The sequence below is a fragment of the Cryptomeria japonica genome, chromosome 4, assembly GCF_030272615.1.
Source record: "Cryptomeria japonica chromosome 4, Sugi_1.0, whole genome shotgun sequence".
Taxonomy (NCBI): domain Eukaryota; kingdom Viridiplantae; phylum Streptophyta; class Pinopsida; order Cupressales; family Cupressaceae; genus Cryptomeria; species Cryptomeria japonica.
Window position 1 is genome coordinate 65,078,419 of NC_081408.1, and position 20,435 is coordinate 65,098,853.

The window sequence follows — 20,435 nt, forward strand, 5'->3', positions numbered from 1 at the left end:
GCTTTTCTAGCATCCTGCTTGTCTTCCAAAAGCAAGGGCCTTTGCTTGGTTGGCAGTCCAAGATTAAATCCTTACTGGAATGCAATTGGATAGGCTTGGGATTACAGCAGTGTTTCCTTGTGTTTTCTGAGGTTATTGTATGGAATCGGTGGATCACCTTTTCCTACTATGCCCTTTTGCCTCTAAATGTTGGTATTGGTTGTTTGGTATGTCAAGATGGTCTTCTGCTCTATATTCAAATCTACTTTCACAATTTATGTCCTGACCCTTGTTGTTTCCCTCTTCATTCTACTCATCTCTTTGGGTTGTATCTCCATCTCCGGTGATTTGGAATCTTTGGCTTGAAAGGAATTCAAGAATCTTCAAACATAAGTCTGCATCTTTGGTAGACATAATTGGTAAAATTCAAGCCTCTATTAGTGAAGTGGTGCTTTCTTTCATTCATAAAAATTTAGATCATCTCAAGTCCTTTTCTCATTGGGATAACTGGGTTACTTAGCGACGGTCTTCACTTCATTTGATGCCTTCTCATGGGGTTGTATCAAATGAATTTTCTTTGCTTCTTAAGCGCAAGATGGCTAAATGGAGTCCTCCTCCTTTCCCTTCATTCAAACTTCAGTTTGATGGGGCCTCTAAGGGAAATCCAGAGAGGTCTAGGATTGGGGTAATTATTTTTTATCACTCTTCAAAAATCATCAAAGCAGTTGGTAAATATATTGGTTATGGCACTAATAACGTGGCTGAGTTTTAGGCTTTATCCTTTGGACTTGATCTTTGTCTTTCTCTAAACATCAAAGATATTGTTATTGAAGGTGATTCAATGCTGGTCTTTCAAGCGGTTGCTAGCAAAAAGTGTCTCTCTTAGCACTTGCAGTATTTTTTGGAGCACATTCTCCTCCAACTTAATGATTTTTCCACTTTCTCTATTTCTCATTGTTTTAGAGAGATTAATGTTTTCGCAGATTTTCTTGCAAACAAGGCTGTTGGTGAAGGTGTTGATTATATAAAACTTGCCACTTCGGACTTTCCTATCTCCTGCATGAAACTTATCTCTTAACAGTCCTTCCATTCAGAAACTTCCTTCATCCCCCTTTCTTGGTTTGGTTGTTCTTTCGTAAGTGCCTATAATGAGGGTGTTGGCCTTTGGGGCAATATCATTATTATTGACATTTATTGGGAGAATCTCCTCATTAAGGAAAGAGTTTGTTGTGGTTTCTATTTTTTTAGATTGACCTACGTTTTGTTCGATTGGCCTCCCCCATCTCCTTGCTTTGTGGGAAGTTTACTTCCTTGTATAGCTATAGGGGGGATGTTGTTTTGCCTTATGACAACATCTTCATTCTAGCTATTTTTGGTAGTAGCTCCTTATTAAGTATGGAGGATGGAGGGGCAATTTAAGCCCATTTCACACTTATTTGATAGTGAATGGGATTTGGGTCGATTCTCATGTTTGTTCTATGGTTGCATTTTTTAATATTATGGATACCCCTGTTGATGGATATTTTCATTCTTCTTTTGTTACTTTGGAGATTGTCTTTTGATCTTTCTTTATCTTTCAGCTTTGTGGAAAGTTGGTTGGCAATTTATATGGGTGAGATCGTTTTGGGTTCTTGTGTAATTATGTTCCCAAATGGTCAGAGAAGGGATACCTTATGTTCGACTGGCAGTTTTGGTAATTATTGGTTTTTTTTTTGCTTGGCATTATCTTGTCCCATGAAGCTACATGATGGGTTTATGGGATTATAATCATGGTAGATGGATACCTCGGTTTCCTTTAAACTTCTTGGGGACTGATTTGGCATCGGATATTCTATGTTAATCATTATTTTTTGTGGTTGAATTTTGTTATAATGCTTTGATGCTCTTCTTTTTTGGTAATCATTTGTCCTTGCAGATAGATATGGGTGACCTTGCCATGAGCTTTTGTTTCACATTAAGTGGACTTGATCCTTCTGTTGAATCATTATGTTCTGTGGGTGCCCTGCTATTTAGGCAATTGCTTTAATGATTGGGCCTATTGTAAGCTATGAGGAAATTTCCATCTTTTGTTATGAGGTCTCTTGTTGGACATTTTCTCTTATGATGATAAGATAATCATACATTGGTTATCCTCTTCTCTATTATATTTCGGATTGGTGTGCAGGTATGGCATTCATTCTTTTTTGTTCTTTTTCTTTCTATTACACAATGCTCTGCATTATTTGGAGATTTTTTGGCAAAGTTGGTGGTTGGTGACTTTTTCTGAGGAATTGAGAAGTGCAGTTTATTTGGTGGTTTAGATGGCTCCTTATCATGTTGGTACTGATATGGCTTTTTCTTTGGATTATTTTATGGATTGGTCTTACCCTATTTCCTGAGGGTTTTCTCCATCCTTCTCTACTACTTATATGGATAGGAATATGTATGCTAACCATTTTTATGTTGTCAAGATTGCTTTTTCTTGGTTCCCTTTTGGCTGTGTGTTTTGTTCTCTGCAGGGCCTTGGATTCATGTGGTGCATAGGCAGATTGGCTTTTTGGGGTGCTGGCACTAATTTTGTTTAAGATATGGTGGCTTCATTTTGGGATGTTATCTTCTTCACTAGTTCACTGGTTCCTACAAGCTTTTCAAAGCTTCCTTTATATCTAATGCGATTGATGATGTAATCAGGGGTTGTATTTGGGTTGCCTATGGGCTATTGTAATGGGTAGATAGGCTTATGTTTTCTTGAGCAATACTGAAGGGTTTTCTTACTAGTTCTTTCCCTTCAGTGCTCTTTGAACCAGACACCATGTAAAAAATAGAAAAATTTAAATTTCAGTGGGTCGTCCACTTTTATCAAAAAAAAAATATTAAATTATCTCTCTAGTGAAAGGCTTCAACAACCAAATCAAACATTTCAAACATATGTAATCGTTTGTTCTAGACTCTATTGCGAAGAAATTTTAGACATTCTTAAATTTTATTTTTATTTTAATGTTAGAAGAGAATTGCCATTTTATTAGTATTAATTACCTTTGGAAAAGAAATAAAAAATTATTAATTAAAAAGAAAGTTACAAAAATTGGTATTTTTTTTTTTGAAAGGTTATCACTTTAATTTTTTTTTAACTTCAAACAATTTCAATCATCTAAAAGATGATAAATATACTTTTTTTTTTAAAAAAATTATTGAAACTTTTCATTTTTATGCTTATATAATCTTTCAAGTATATAAGTGGACAACAAAGATCAGGTACTATCCAATGCACTTTATTATCAATCAGATATCTAAACAGGGATATATTTCGCTAAGTGAATTGTAATCTATTACGAAAAATGATGCGTTGTCGGTATAATCATTTATAATAAATCTAAAAAGTATTTCAATTGTTTTAATGAATCATATAAAAATTGTTTTTTAATTGTAAAAATATATTAAAAATAATTTTATTTAAAAATTAATTACATTGTACAATCACATTGAGAAAAAAGAAATATTTGATATTATGAGGGAAAAATATGTTTCCATTGATTAGAATGTATAATGAATAATCAAATGTACTTTGTATCTAAAGAAAAATGAGTTTAGTAAATTTAATTCATTGGAATGTATACATATAAGTACAAGTAACATCGACTACTCAATTGAATTTAGTGGATGTAGTTGAGGCTTTGCATGATAATTAGAAGTCCATGAAAAGGAAAATGGAGGATATCTTTCTTAGAATATGGAGATGACCGAGAAGAACTCCTTTGCTCACAAAGTCATACAAGATGAAATCGAGAGGAGGTGAGCCAAAAAGAGGCATCATTTGGAGTCCACCACTATCATTGAGCTAAAAAATGTCGGTGTCAAAGGTGAAGGTGACCTTGGATCCCTTGGCTATCTCCTCTCAAAAAGGATCTAACATAATCCTCTCCTTTTTGGAAAAACTTAAAGATATGAGCTAGGATAGGAAGCTAGTGATGTCCCCACCAAGTAGGCAATTGGTTGGCGCCTTTCTTGGGGGTTTGTTCTGTTCTATTTTTTGGTTTGTAGGTTTTGTTTGTCTGTAGTCTAGGTTTAGTTTGTGGTGTTCACTATTAGATTTTGTTCCCTTTTGGTAGTATCCATTCTAGTCTTGGGCCCTCAATCTTCACTTGTTGGTTTGATGTAATTATATTAAGGTTTAGGCCTCTCTCGATTAAATCTACTCAGAGCATAGACAAGTCAATTATAGAGTTGAATCAGCATAAGTGTCAAGTTTCATTATTGAAAAGTATGAAAAATGTAAATAGCAATTAAATATAAGTTTAATAATTCAAGATGGCTCTAAAGATAATACAGATTTCAATTTGATGTGACTCAAAATATAAAATAATAGATACTCCATTAATGCTCAAGGACTTATAAAATAAAATATTTATTTTTAACTATGCAAGAACAAATACCTAATTTTGAACTTGTCCTACACCTATGTGTTTGTCATATGTGGTATGTAAATATTTGTTCTCTAGCTTGCCTGCTCCTTCTTTTTTTTTTTTTTTTATGTTTTCCTTAATATATCAAGAGCTTGCAGTATCTAGGAATATTTTAAAGGATAAACATAAGGATCTTTCACCTAGACCAATCCTAAAAATTGAATCATTTTCAATCATGAACATGCTCTTACAATGCTTGTGCATAATTAGATTTATTTTAGTATATCCAAAGAACATGTAAATGAGGATACTTAAATTATTAATTAATTAAAAAATAATTAGAATGAATACATTTAGAAAGAATGAGATAAAAACATATAATTTAGGTTTGTGTTTAGTTGGCCTTAAGTAAGAGGTTGGTTACCATTATAAGGTTCTAGGTTAAGTGATAGTTGTACATAAATATGTGTCAAATGGTAGTTAGAACCAACTTTTCATATATGGTATGCATCACTAGAAAATATTATAAATATTTCTAATTAAATAATTTTGTTACATAGTGGTTAATTTCTGACTTAGTTTAGGTGTAATTTAGTATGATCTTGCATAATTTATAGTGTGTTAAAATTTAAATTATTTTAGAATACTCTTTTTGGGTTAGTGTGTAGTACAAATACACATCCTATTGTTAAAGAGCACTTTCATTTCATTTGTTTGTGTTTTTCTCTTAAACCTACATTAAATTTCAATGTGATATTTATGAACATCTTAAAAATTTTATATATTAGGTTGTAGAATATTATGATCTTTTTTAGTGTTTCTTGATCGAATACTTTACTTATGTTTTCCTAAAAATGAATGATTATAAGATGATCAAAAGTTGAAATTGAAGGTGCTACACTTAGTGATGTCTCTAATATAACAAGTTGCCAAACTTCTCATGACTACTTGATATAAGAGCATCCATTATATAGTACAATTTCAGCATTTCAAGGGTTAAATAAATTTATTGTCCTATTATAAATTTAAGAGATTAATTTGACCAATTTGGGTGATTGGGGACGTGTTGATAAGAAGATTTACCTTAGAAATTTCATTCTTGTTGTATTATTTCTATTCGGATGACTAAAATGGAGGGATAAGCTATAAATTTTTGTAAAAGTAGTTAACACTTTTCAAATTCCAAAAGATTGACTTAGTTCTTTTTTTATTCATTTTTCAAATCAATATACAACAAAAAGGCATTGTATATGGTGGAGCAAGATTTTAGAATCATTTAATGAGGAATTTCAAAAGACAATTATAGGGAAATGAAAGAGATATTTGGGTGCGTCTTTGTGATGTCTCACAAGGGTTACAATCTTTATAAAATGCAGCCTTAGATGATTTTAAGAAGGAAAAATCAATAGTAACAAGGTTGGAGAAATAACTTGCAGGTTGCACCAAAGAATTGTAAGGAAGAGTATAGGCAACTAGGTTGCTAAGAGGAGAAAGATAGAAGAAGCAAAAGAAGAATTTGCAGGTGTGTTTTTTATATTGAAGGAAGCCATGAGAGCTATAAGATGAAAAATAATATCATATTTCAAAAGAGGAGTGATTCCAAGAAATTGCAAAGGTTTCAAGACTCTAAGACATGTTGGCATTTGGCATTTCAATAAGGATATTCAGAAGGTTGTTGATGATCATGGATAAAACTAATTAAGGATGTTTACTGTTTTAATATTATTATTTTGTCATTGATGTCAAGAAATTGATTTTCTAATTCAGTATGATGTTGCCATATCTTGAGAAGTATGATTTGATGAGTATAAAGATGTCCGTAAAAGACACAGAAAGAATATGATGGATAAGGGGAGAAATAAGTTATTCAATGGGCAACTATTACCAAGTTAGACAATGATGAGATCATGATGATTAGATTGTTTTGATATCCTACATATGTTATTGATTGAAAGGTTAATACTATACTATGTTACCAAGCAAAGAACCTAGTCGGTAAACCTTAAGGTTATCACTATCGGTTAATGAATGCAGAATGTCTACCGAGTAAAGTTTAGTATTTACTGAGTTGCAACCGAGTAATAACAGAATGCATTAAATGATTACATGCATTATTTAATGAAGGAAGCTAATGAGCTGGCTATGATTAAATGATTGGTATGTCATGAATGAAGTTTGTTAAATAATCTATGGCAAAGGAAAATCGATAGGAAGATCTACAACTCAGATTGAACCGCAATACCCTAGTACAAGTTCCAAGAAATGTATGCAAGGCCCAAGGCGGGGTAAAACATTTTCAGATCTAAGGATACATTGAACCTGGTCAAAGTTTGAAGATTTGATGGCTATGATTGATCATGGGAAATGTGATCAAGGAGATTAAGTGGTTGGCGAATTGTTGATAAATAGGGAATTGTTGATAAACAATGTATGCGGGCAAGTGTATGCACAGGGATGCTACATAGTGATTACCGAGCATAGAAGCTTGAAGACCTGTTTTGAATAACAGAGTATAGAGCCCAGTAGATGGACAAGATTAGTTCTATGTCTATATTATATTGAGCACATAAAAATATGCTTTAGCATTTTAGATGTGAAGTTGTAGACAGATTTTTATTACTGTTATTTTTGTGAAGTGATAGAAAATCTCTTAACCGAGTGGACTTAACAATCTTATTTGTAAAACCCTCTAGCAAGGTGACATTCTAATTGAGTGTTTGAAATCCTTTAGCAAGGTCACTTCTAATAAGGTGAAGATCCTAACGGATCTGAGGGAAATCCCTTAACCGGGTCACATCTAGCAATGTGTTTGTAATCTTTAACAGGATTTGCTTTTAACCGAGCATACTCTAGAAGAGTATATTTCTTAGTGGGTCCAAAATCCCACAGTGGTTTTTCCCTATTTGGGTTTCCACGTTAAATCTAGTTTTATGAGTGTTATGATGTTTATATGCTTTTGAGTTTGCATGTTTAGCAGTTTTGGTTATATTACTGAAGTATATGTTACCGATGTTGAATCTGTTGTTTTTATGGAAGAAAAGTTTGTATGATTCACCCCCTCCCCTCTCATCTTATTAGCTTGGCATTTGTACTTATCTTTAAGTATCTTAACTATCAATTGGTATCAGAGCTTTGGACTCCGGAAGAAAAGTTTAAAGGTACTTGAGGAAAAGATCCAAAGATGTATAAGAGGGATGCACTGAAGCTGAACAAGTCAAGTTTCTCTATATGGCAGAAAAGGATGAAGCTACACCTATCAGGAGTTGGAGAATATGTTGTATATTATCTGGAGAATGATTTCATCACACCGAGCACCTATCCATTGAAAATGGAAGAGATAAAAGCAAAGCAAGAACATATCCAAGCAATGATTGAAGTAACATCTGCATTGACCGATTTAGAGTTTGATGATCTAGAAGGCTACAATGATGCAAAGGCTATGTGGGACAAGCTCATATTTGTGTATGGTGGAGATGAACATGTTCAAAGAGTGAAAGTGGATAGTCTAAGAGGACAAATTAAATCTATGAAGGATGAATGAAGGTGAGAATATAACAAGTAAGTTGTTAAGAACCCTTCTACCGGCTTATGCAATACGAGTCTCTACAATCAATGAATTAAGGTTTGTACCAAATATGCTAGTTTCTTTAGATGCTACTATTGGTAAGCTACATGCATTTGAGTTAAGTAACTTTGATAATAGTGGGTCATCGGTAAATAAAGTTGAATCTACATTTAGTTCTTTTCATCTTGATAAATCTAATGATTACAATGATAGAATGAGTAAGTACACTAAAGGGGATCACAGTGGAGAAAGTGAAAGATTTCGCAAGAAAATGAAGGAAGTAAACAAACTATATGAGGAAATTAGAAAGCAAGAAGAGTTTGAAGCACTATTAGCCAGAAGGTTACCAAGAGGCAAAGGTAAGTATAAAGGAAAACTACCTTTGAAATGTTTCAATTGTGATAAGATAGGACATATGGCTTCAAACTGTCCTGACAAAGATTCTACTGAAAAGAGAGATTACCAAGATGATAGATAGATAGATAATCATTACAGAGGACACCGAGACTTCAGGAGAAGAAATAGAAAGTCATGCTTAATAGCCGATGTGGAATCCAATGATGATAAATTAGATGAAACTGATACAAAGGAAGTAGTTTATGTGGCTATCAAAGATGGATCAGATGAAGAAAGGTATGAAGAAAAAGCCCTAATATCTCACATAAATACTAATGATTCTTGGATCATAGATAGTGGATTCTCACATCACATGACAGGTGATAAACACAAGTTTGTTATGTTAGAAGACTATGATGGAGGCTACGTAAGATTTGGTAACGATGCACCATGTCCGGTAAGAGGTAAAGGATCCATAGCACTTCTTGACAATGCAAGATGCAATGATGTTTATTGGGTTGAAGGTTTGAAATATAATTTGTTGAGTGTAGCACAGCTAAACAATACAAGATACCAAATAGAATTTCAGAAAGGAATTGTCAAAGTTCATGACAAGCATAGAAAGTTAGCTGCTACTGGGACACAAACAAAAGGTAACACATTTCACCTTTACTCAACTTGGAATAAATGTTTGTATGCAAAGATAGATGATACCTAGTTATGGCATAAAAGGTTTGTCATGTAAATTTTAATAATTTGATCAAAATAAGCAAGAAGCACCGAGTAAGAGGTCTACCAAGTCTTGAAAAACCTAAGAATGCTATGTGTTGAGGATGCCAGATGGATAAAATGACAAGATCAAGCTTTACAAGTAAGTCTTACACTTCTAAGGGAATTTTAGATCTTGTGCACATTGATCTTTGTGGTCCTATGAAAGTTCAAAGTTATTATGGTGATAAATATTTATTATTTGTGGATGATTATTCAAGGATGATGTCAGTAATGTTTTTAAAAGAAAAATCATAAGCTTTTCAAATGTTTAAATGGTACAAGGCAAGAGTTGAAAATGAAACAAGAAGACAACTGAAATGTCTTAGATCAGATTGAGGAGGAGAGTTCACATTTGATGAATTCAACTTATTTTGCAATGATCATGGTATAAAAAGACAAGTCTCTGCACCGAGAAATCCACAACAAAATGGAATTGTTGAGAGAAGAAATAGATCTATTATGGATTGTGCTAGAACCCTGATGATTGAAAAGAAAGTGCCACAAACATTTTGGAGAGAAGCAATAAGCATAGCAGTTTACACCCTGAACCAAGTACAACTGAAGAAAGGTACTTTGAAGACACCATATGAAACTTGGTATGACAAGAAACCTAATGTAAGTTATTTTAAAATCTTTGGAAGTAGATGCTATGTACACAAGGATGATAGAAATGGCAAGTTTGATCAGAAAAGTGAAGAAGGAACATTTCTTGGTTATTCTTCTAGAAGTAAAGCATTTAAATGTCTGATCAAATCATCTAACAAAATAGTAGAAAGTGCAAATTATGAAAATTGATGAATTTGCAGAAAGAAATGATGAAGGAAATTCCAAGGAACCAGAAGATTATGAAGGATTTGTATATGTTCAACCGACAAGTCCTACCGAGAAAACTGTTGAAGGAAATGAAGAGAATATCCAGTTATCGAGTGATGAAGAAGATCATACAGAACCTACCGAGCCTATATTAGCCAAATATGTCAGAAGACATCATGCACCAAGTCAAATTATAGGAGATAAGGATGATCCAGTGATGACAAGGAACAAACTAAGATAGAACACATGTCTGATATCTGAATTTGAACCAAGAATAGTGAAAGAGGCATTTAACAGTGAAGATTGGATAAATGCTATGATAGAAGAGATTGATCAAATCAAGAAGAATGACACATGGACACTAATCCCAAGACCAAAGGACAAAAATGTAATTGGTACAAAGTAGATTTTCAGAAACAAGTTGAATGAAAAAGGAGAGATCATTTGAAATAAAGCAAGACTAGTTTGTAAAGGTTATGCTCAAGAAGAAGGAATTGATTATGGTGAGACTTTTGCACCTATGGCAAGACTTGAAGGAGTAAGAACATTGTTGGCATATGTTGCTTACAAAAATTTCAAGGTATATCAAATGGATGTCAAATCTGCATTTCTGAATGGTATATTAGAAGAAGAAGTTTTTATTGAACAACCTGAAGGATTTGCTGAAGACAATAATAAAGATTAGGTATGTAAATTGAACAAAGCTTTATATGGTCTGAAACAAGCACCTAGAGCATGGTATGAAAGATTGCACTCTTATTTAATCAAGATTGGTTTAATAAGAACAAGTGAAAACAACAATATTTACATGAAAAATGATGAAAATGGAATACTGATCTCAGCCATATTTGTTGATGATATTATATTTTGTGGGAATGACTCTTTATGCAAGAACTTTGGAAATGAAATGAGCAAATAATTTGAGATGTCATTAATCGGTGAAATAAAGTATTTTATAGGTTTACAGATACTGCAAATGAAAGATGAGATTTTCATTACTCAATACAAGTACATAAAGGAAATCTTGAAGAAATTTGGAATGGAGGATTCAAAACCAGTAAGTACTCCTATGACTACCATCTATAAACTATCAAAGAATGATGAATCTGCATCTATTGATGAGACACTTTACCGATCCATGATTGGAAAGTTGCAATATGTTGTTCACAGCAGGCCTGACATAGCACATGCAGTAGGTATAGTTGCAAGATTCTCTGCAGATCCTAAGGAAACACACATGACAGCAATCAAGAGAATTTTTAGATACTTGAAAGGCACTAAGGATTATGGCTTAGTATATCAGAAAAGAAATGATTTTGATTTAAATTTTTATACTGATGTTGATTGGGAAGGCAACATTGATGATAGAAAAAGCACAAGTGGAGGAGCTTTCCTTTTAGGAGAAAGACTAGTGAGTTGGCTTAGCAAGAAACAAGGATGTGTTTCACAATTAACAGCAAAAGTTGAATACGTTGCTGCAACATTGAATTGTACCAACATCGCATGGATCAAACAACTGTTGAAAGGTATAAATGAGAAAGTTATCGAGCTAGTAACTATATTCTGTGACAATACTAGTGCCATTAACATTTCAAAGAATCCTGTTATGCACTCTAAGACAAAGCACATCTCTATCAAATATCATTATCTTAGAGAAGAAGCTCAAGAGAAGAAAGTGGTGTTGGAATATGTTAGCACAAAGGAACAAATAGTAGATATCTTCACCAAGCCATTACCAAGGGACACTTTTGAGTATCTCAAAAGTAAGTTAGGGGTCCTACCCCTATCTTCTACTCATTGACCGAGTTCAATGAAAGCATCAATTCGATGACTCTACAAAATATCTTTTAAGAGTTGATGCTGATTTACACACTTTAGGATGTTTTCTAAAGGTGTGCAGGAAACAATACATGAAACAAAATAGGGAACAGGAATTGAAGACATAATGCTCTGACTGAGACTAAGTTGACACATAACGCAGGAAATCACTTCATACAGGAAGAAATTATGTTTTAGTTCTTTACTTTTTGGCATTGTTGTCAAAGGGGGAGAAGACATATGAGAAGAGGAGAAGACTGGAGAAGAGGAGAAGACTAATGTATGGGGGAGAATTCTGATGACAAAAGGAAAGCATTTTAGCATTTTAGAATCTCACAGCAATCTGAATCAATTAGGTCAAATCAATTGGTTTTGCCATCAATGCCAAAGGGGGAGATTGTTGGCATTTCAATAAGGATATTGAGAAGGTTGTTGATGATTATGGATAAAACTGATTAAAGATGTTTATTGTTTTAATATTATTATTTTGTTATTGATGTCAAGAAATTGATTTTCTAATTCAGTATGATGTTGCCATATCTTGAAAAGTATGATTTGATGAGTATAAAGATGTTGGTAAAAGACATAGAAAGAATATGATGGATAAGGGGAGAAATAAGTTATTCAATGGGCAACTATTACCGAGTTAGACAATGATGAGATCATGATAATTAGATTGTTTTGATATCCTACATATGTTATTAATTGAAAGGTTAATACTATACTATGTTACCGAGCAAAGAACCTAGTTGGTAAACCCTAAGGTTATCGCTATCGGTTAATCAAGGCAGAATGTATACCAACTAAAGTTTAGTATTTACCGAGTTGCAACCGAGTAATAACATAATGCATTAAATGATTACATGCATTATTTAATGAAGGAAGCTGATGAGCTGGCTATAATTAAATGATTGGTATGTCGTTAATGAAGTTTGTTAAATAATCTATGGCAAAGGAAAATCAGCAGGAAGATCTACAGCTCAGATTGAACCACAATACCCTAGCACAAGTTCCAAGAAATGTATGCAAGTTCCAAGGCAGGGTAAAATGTTTTCAGATCTAAGGATACATTGATCCTGGTAAAAGTTTGAAGATCTGATGGCTATGATTGATCATGGGAAATGTGATCAAGGAGATTAAGCAGTTGGCGAATTGTTTATAAATAGGGAACTATTGATAAACAATGTATGTGGGCAAGTGTATGCACAGGGATGCTACATAGTGATTACCGAGCATAGAAGCTTGAAGACCTATTTTGAATAACAGAGTATAGAGCCCAGCAGATGGACAAGATTAGTTCTATGTCTATATTATATTGAGCAGATACGAATCTTCTTTAGCATTTTAGATGTGAAGTTGCAGATAGATTTTTATTACTATTATTTTTGTGAAGTGACAGAAAATCTCTTAACTGAGTGGACTTAATAGTCTTATTTGTAAAACCCTCTAGCAAGGTGACATTCTGATTGAGTGTTTGAAATCCTTTAACAAGGTCACTTCTAAGAAGGCGAAGATCCTAACAGATCTGAGGGAAATCTCTTAACCGGGTCACATCTAGCAATGTGTTTGTAATCTTTAACAGGATTTGCTTTCAACCGAGCATACTCTAGAAGAGTATATTTCTTAGTGGGTCCAAAATCCCACAATGGTTTTTCCCTATTTGGGTTTCCATGTTAAATCTGGTGTTATGAGTGTTATGAATGTTTATATGCTTTTAAGTTTGCATGTTTAGTAGTTTTGGTTAAATTACTAAAGTATATGTTACCGAGGTTGAATCTGTTGTTTTTATGGAAGAAAAGTTTGTATGATTCACCCCCCTCCCCCCCCCCTTCCACGCCCCCCTTCATCTTATTAGCTTGGCATTTGTACTTATCTTTAAGTATCAGAACTATCAAGACATTTAAAAATGATATGCCTAGAAACATCATAAAAAAAATTAATTTTATTCCTTATTGAAATCCTCCATATATGTAAATTGTTATTGATGGATTTTGTAAAAGGTTTCAAGATTGGATAGTTTGATAAAATGGCCTAATCATGAGTAGTGCCTCACTACTTTAATGTTTTATAAATAATGATCTCTATGACAATGTTATGAGGTTTCTAAATGCTATCTTACGGTCTATTTCTAAGTATGAGATTTCAAATGCACAATTGAAAAGGTATTTCTTTTAGTCAACTAGAATTAATCATGTCGTGGAATGCTTGACAAACTTGAAAGTTTTAGGAGCCATACAATATTCAAAGTGGATTAAATTACACTAACAATAATATTCAAAATAAAGAAATTACCAAGATCATAAATAATTATAAACCATTGAGATTAAAAAATTGATGTATATATTTAAAATTAAATTTGATGGAAAGGTAAAGCTTAGAGTGCAATAACAAAAAAGGAAGGGGTCTGCGAATGAATCGTTCTGCTCTGCGATTGATAGAGATGAAAAAACATATGCGAACGAAAAATTGAGGAAAAAGCTTTGTGATATGTCTCATCTGCGATTGACAAAGATGAAATGAAATTGAAACATGGATTGACGGAAAAGCTCTGCGATATGTCTTCTCTACGATAGTGTAGTATGCATTTCATTAAACCGAATATCCGACTCATCAAACTGAATATGTCTTCTCTGTGATATGTCTTCTCTACCTAATAAAATGCGATATGTTTGGTCTGTGGCGAACGTGCGAATGAGACTCTGCATGAAGAGCAAAAACTAATTAATCTCTCAGCTCTGTGTGAAGACAGCGAATGCGTGAAGGGAAAAAAATGTGAATTGCATGAAATCAAAATCCAACAGAGGACTACTGAAAGCGGATCGTCAAATCTGGATTGAGGCGCGTGAACACTCGGTGGTTTTGGAGGAGGACTCCCTCCTCCACGCAGTTTGCAAACAATTCTTTCTTATACTCTTCACTTAATGCTCTTCTTTACTTTGCGTCCTCCATTTTAATTGCTTCTTCTGCATGTGAATCTTTGTCTGCCCTAATGGAGGTGGAAATAGATGGAGACCCTCAGTCTCATCCTTTGCCTACCTCCTCCCAACCCCCTCTGCAACCAAAAAAAACCTTCAATGAAGCTGTGGGTAGGGTTTCGTCAATAATTGAGTAGGATGCCAGATTCGTTGCCATCGGTGGAGATGGTGGAGCAAGTCCAGATGGTATGGACCTTGGCCTCAACTCCAACACTATCTCCATTTCGCCTAATGACTCTATGGCCAATGAAATTGCTATTGAAAAAAATAGGTTGAAAGACACTGCAATTTTTTTTGCCTGTGTGGATGCTAATAAATGCCCTCCTCGAAAATTTATGGATGATTGGTTTCATAACTACTGGAATTTAAAATTACGATTTCTAATCTCCTTCTGTAGACAAATCCAGAAGGACTGTTCATTATTTTTTTTAATACGCATGAAATGCAGTTAGAGGTTCTTAAGAAATTGTACTGGAATGTTGGTAAAACTTCATTTCGTGCCCTAGGTTGGTCTCCTGAGGTGATTTCTGAAGAAATCTTGGCTCTATCGTCCCCTAGGTGAGTAATTATCAAAAACATTCCTCCATTTTTGTGGAAATTTATCCCTCAAATTGTGGAGCCCATTGGTAAATTCATCTATATGGATAACTCTTTGTGACTCGTGCCCCATCTCGATGCTAGAGTGCTCATCTCCATTAAACCTGGGATTGATCTTCCTAATATTCTCAATCTCAATATTGAGGGAGAAATCTTCTCCTGCCCTTTGGAAATTTTAGGGGGTTTAAACGCATGTTTCCTCTGTAAAAAAGATGGCCATGTCCATAAAAATTGCCCTATTCTTAATAAGAAATCCTCAAGTTTGAACTCGGGGAGAACCCATATGGATAACAATGATCCCCCCCCTAAATCCTCCCCTATGGTTCAGCCTATCACGAGCAACACCCTTGCAACTATTCTTGACCTACCCATATCAGATACATGTCGTAAAAGCTCTCAAACCAATACGGCTTCCCTCTCGTGCTCCCCTATTACAGATAACATAGTACAACTGGGTGTGGATCAACAAGATAGTTTTCTAATGGTTTCAAACAAGTCTAAGAAGTGCAGAAGGAAGAATGTGCAACAATTAGCCATTGATAAGATTAGGTCTAATAATGTCAGTGTTAACCTTGCTCAGAATAATGTCAATCTCACCCCACCTACAGTTGATGCTAGTTTTTCAAAAGTTAAGAGTATCATTAATAATTTTGAAACCCCTAGTAGGTGCACTAGTGATTTCCATATGGGTGATGGCTCTGTGACTTCCTTGAGGGCTAATCGCATCTCTGATAACCTTGGCTTCGTCGATCCCACCCCCTGTATCGGTATTACTAGTGAATCTAGCGTGAGTTTGCCTCCGAAAGTCTTCAAAGAACTTGATGTTGATGATGTGATTCAGGTCATCACTGCTGATACTAGGGCTTATAGAAATTTTGTCTTTTTTCCCTCTAACCTGTCCTCCACACAAATGCCTTGGATGGCAGTGAATGATACCTCGATCCAGCCTACTACCGATGCGGAACCTCCTTCTGAAAATGTCTCTCAAGGAGATGATGATTCTGGTGAAGACCATGATGATCAAATTGAGGGCTCTTCCAAACCCAATAGAAGAGGACACCCTATGGGCTCAAAGAACAAGGCCCCCTCTAACAAGAAGAAGAAGGGCAAGGGTTTCCCTGCCTATGATAGCAGCCTTCATGCTACTAAGCGCTCGTAATTCCCCCCTGTTTACCATGAAGTACATCTCATGGAATGTTAGAGGGTTGGAAGCCCCAGACATAAAGCAAGTTGTTAAACGTTTATTGGACTCTCATAAAGACTTGGACTTTTTGATGCGTCAAGAGCTTAAAACTATTAATTTTACCTTGGATATTAACCTTAATTTCATATGGAAAGACTCCATCAAAATTTGCTCCAATCACCTCAGGGGTAAAGGTGGTGTTGGCCTGCTCATTAACCCTAGATGGTCAAACCATATTACTGACAAGGGTTGCTCCCCCTGTAACAGGGTTGTTTGGGCCTCTATTAATATTGACAACACCCTCATTAGGGTGTGCTCTATTTATGCATCCAATGACTATAAGGAAAGAAGTGCCCTTTGGGATTGGATTGCATCCTTACCTGATATTCCCTGGATCCTTGGAGGAGACTTTAATATGATTGAGAATTGTGATGATAAAATGGGGGGTAATGCTTTTGAATGGAAAGGCTTTGAAAAATCCCATTGGGATAGAATGAAATTTAAGAAAAACCTGTTTGATCCTCTTCTTCATAATAAGGTCGATACAAGGGGTCTCTGGAACACTTGGTGCAATTTCCAAAAAGGTTGTAATAGAATTTATCGTAGACTTGACCATTTTTATGCCAATAAAGATGTTTTTTCATTTATTGCTAGTAACCATGGCAATTCTATTGTTGTCTGGCCTTTTAGTCTCTTGGATCACCACCCTATTTCAGCTCACATCCAACTTCCTAACTCCTTACCTGCTAATGTAGTGGGGCCTAAGAAGTTCATTCTTAACACTAATCTACTGAAAGATATTGATGTTCTTGCTGCCATTAACCTCATCAAACTCCAAAATAAGGATAATAAGAACTTAGCTTCGCATATTGATAGGTGGAATTATAATGTTGTTTCCTGGTGAAAACTCTTGCAAACTATTGGTCAAAAAAGGGCCAAAGACTCTAGATTTGTGGAAATGACTCTTAATCTTAATCTTCTTCACCTTGAAAATGAAATTTAGTTGACTCCTTCTTGCTCTGACCTTGCCAACCAAGTGGCAAAAACTAGGGATGCCCTTAGATTACATCAGCAAGTTAAGATCAAGGGGGCAATGATTAGAGCCCGTAGCCATTGGCTCCAATTTGGCGATAAAGGCTCCAAGTTTTCTTTAATCTTCTTAAACATAAGCAAATCCGGGAAAAGATTGATAGACTTATTGTTGATAATCAAGAGATTGTTGGTTTGGACAACATTAAAGAAGCCTTTTCCCTCTTCTACCAAAAAATTTTCACCTTTGAAGACTTTGAGGCTGCCAAAACCCTCAGACTTAAATGCAAATCCATCATTCCTTGTAGGATCTCCTAGGGGGAATCTGACCTCCTTAAACAAAATTTCACAATTGATGAAATTCGGAAAGACACCAACTCCCTCTGCAATGACAAAGCTCTGGGGCCTGATGGGCTCCCAATTGAGTTCTACAAAGCCAATCTTAAGTGGATTTGCTCTAATCTTCTTGATATATACGCTGAGGCTCTGGGTAAGGGTTCCTTTGGCAATGTTATCAATAAGGGCATTAATAAACTCATACCCAAGGATGGTGACAAGGCCCTCATTAAGAACTGGAGACCCATTACCCTTCTCAATGTGTCCTATAAGATCTTGGCTAAAATGTTGGCCATCTGACTGGAAAAGATCCTACCCAAGTTTATCTGCCCCACCCAAACTAGCTTCATTAAAGGTAGGTATATTCTAGAAAATCTCATCACAAGTTGGGAAGCAATGGAATGGTCTAAAATTTCTAGTCAAGACACTGCTATGTTTCTCCTTGACTTTGAGAAAGCCTATGATAGGGTGGAATGGGACTTTATTATTACAATGCTTGAAGCCTTTGGATTTCCTAGTGAATTTTGTACTTATGTCAAGGTCCTCCTTCAAGATGCCTCTGCTCAGATTCAAGTTAATGGCTCCCTCTCCTCTTCCATTAGGCTCTCTTGGTCCATTAGATAGGGCTACCCCTTGGCCCCTGCTCTCTTCATTATTGCCTCTGACACTTTATTCTACCTCCTTAGGGATAACTCCCTCTCCCCAAAGGTTAATGGGATTAGGCTCCCTGATGATAATGAATTGATGAATATTCAGTTTGCGGATGACACAACTCTTTTTCTTGAGCTCACCAAGCAAAACATGGATAACCTTAACCTTAAAATCCAATGCTTTGGAACAATTTCTGGAGCTCGGATCTCCTAGACTAAGTCTACCTTCCTTAGCTAGATGGATCACCCCCCTGACTGGTTTGGACACCTTGGCTACCAATGGGGTGGTCCTAACAAAATCGTTAGATACCTTGGAGTTCCCTTCTCAGTGGCCCCTTCCCTCAAAGATATGTGGCTCTAGGTTAAGGAGAAAATTGATAAGAAACTTAGTAAATGGAACAATAGATTCCTCTCCTTAGCTGGCAGGGTTCAAGTGTGCCAAAAATTCCTCTCCTCCTATAATATCTACTACTCCTCTACTTGGATGTTTAGCAACTATTAGATCTTAGAAATTCAAAAGGTTGTTAGATGCTTCCTTTGGTCTGATGGCAAAGGTAATAATAAATCACATGCTGTTAACTGGAAGTGGTGTCATATTGAGAAATCTCTTGGTGGCCTTGGATTAAAGGATCTTAGGATCTAAGGTATTGCCCTTGAGTCTAAATGGATCTTCCATTCTCTCAAAGGCCAGGAACCTTGGAAGGTTTTAATCAGACACAACATTGAGAGGGCTATCCCTAAGAATGCTAAGTCTTGGAAGGGTTTACCTCTCACTAACCTTGTGGCTGGTGGTTTTCCTGTTTCTATCCAGGGCACTTGTGTGTTCAAGTCTATTTGGAAAGATTGGGAACATGTTAGGGGGTTTTTGGTCAACACTAGTGTCAATAATGGTGACCTAATTCATGGCGAGAGGTCCTTATGGTGGAACCTCTTCCACACTGGCAAACCCTTGGCCCTTACTCAGGGATGCTCGGCTAGAGCCTAGGCCAGCAAAGGGATCAAATATCTTATTGATGTTTTGGAACATGATACTCTTATCACGTGGGAAGATCTCAACTCAAAATTTAACCTCCCCCCCTCTCAAAAAAGAACCTACAACATGATTAAGCAGGCTTGTATTGATTTCGGTCTTCCTAAAGACCATGATGCTGATTCTCATAGATTTCTTTCTTTTAAATGGGGTGATGGTACTATTTTGGCTAAAATTAAGGCTCGTAACATTTACTCTGTCTTAGCTTATGTGGCTTCTATCATTAAGCATGTTAACATTTTATGGTATTCTGATCTTCCTGTTATGCAGTGGCAAAAGACCTTCAACATGCTATGGAAAAGTTCGATCGAGCCAAAAATCAAGTGCTTTAAATGGCTTATGATACTTAATAGACTTCCTCTATGGAGGAATTATGATAATAATAATTTGTTCTCTATTTGTAAACTTCCTGAGACTGGTAGGCATATTTTCTTTGATTGCTGCATTGCTAAGGAAATCTGGTTAATGTTTGGCTTTTCTATCCCTAATCTTCTGAATACTATGGAAATTATTTCTAGGCACATTAAAGGATTGAAAAAGGATGCTAATATCTTTTGGTTTAATTTATCTGCCAATATTCTTTGGTATATTTGGAAAATTAGGAATGTTGATAGGTTTGAAGACCAAGCTAGGGCCCTTACTGAATCCTTTTGAAGACTCACGTTCTTCAAAATTGTCGTGCAGGTTGCCTCTACTATGAATGCTGAGAGGCACAAGCTCTTGAGGTTCCTCAAGGATGGTCACGCCACCATGTTCATCAATGAGATGAAGGATGGTTATGTGTGGAGGCGCACCGAGGACAACCTATCCTCCTTTGAGGAGGCTCTCAAGAAGCTAAACAACGAAATTAAAGATAGCAGGGAGCCCTCCTATGCCCAAGTTGAGATGCTGGCATAGATTCAGAGTCAGAAGACCATTGTTTGGATGGAAGGACCTCAGGGATGGACGACATGGGTTGAAGCCCATGATGA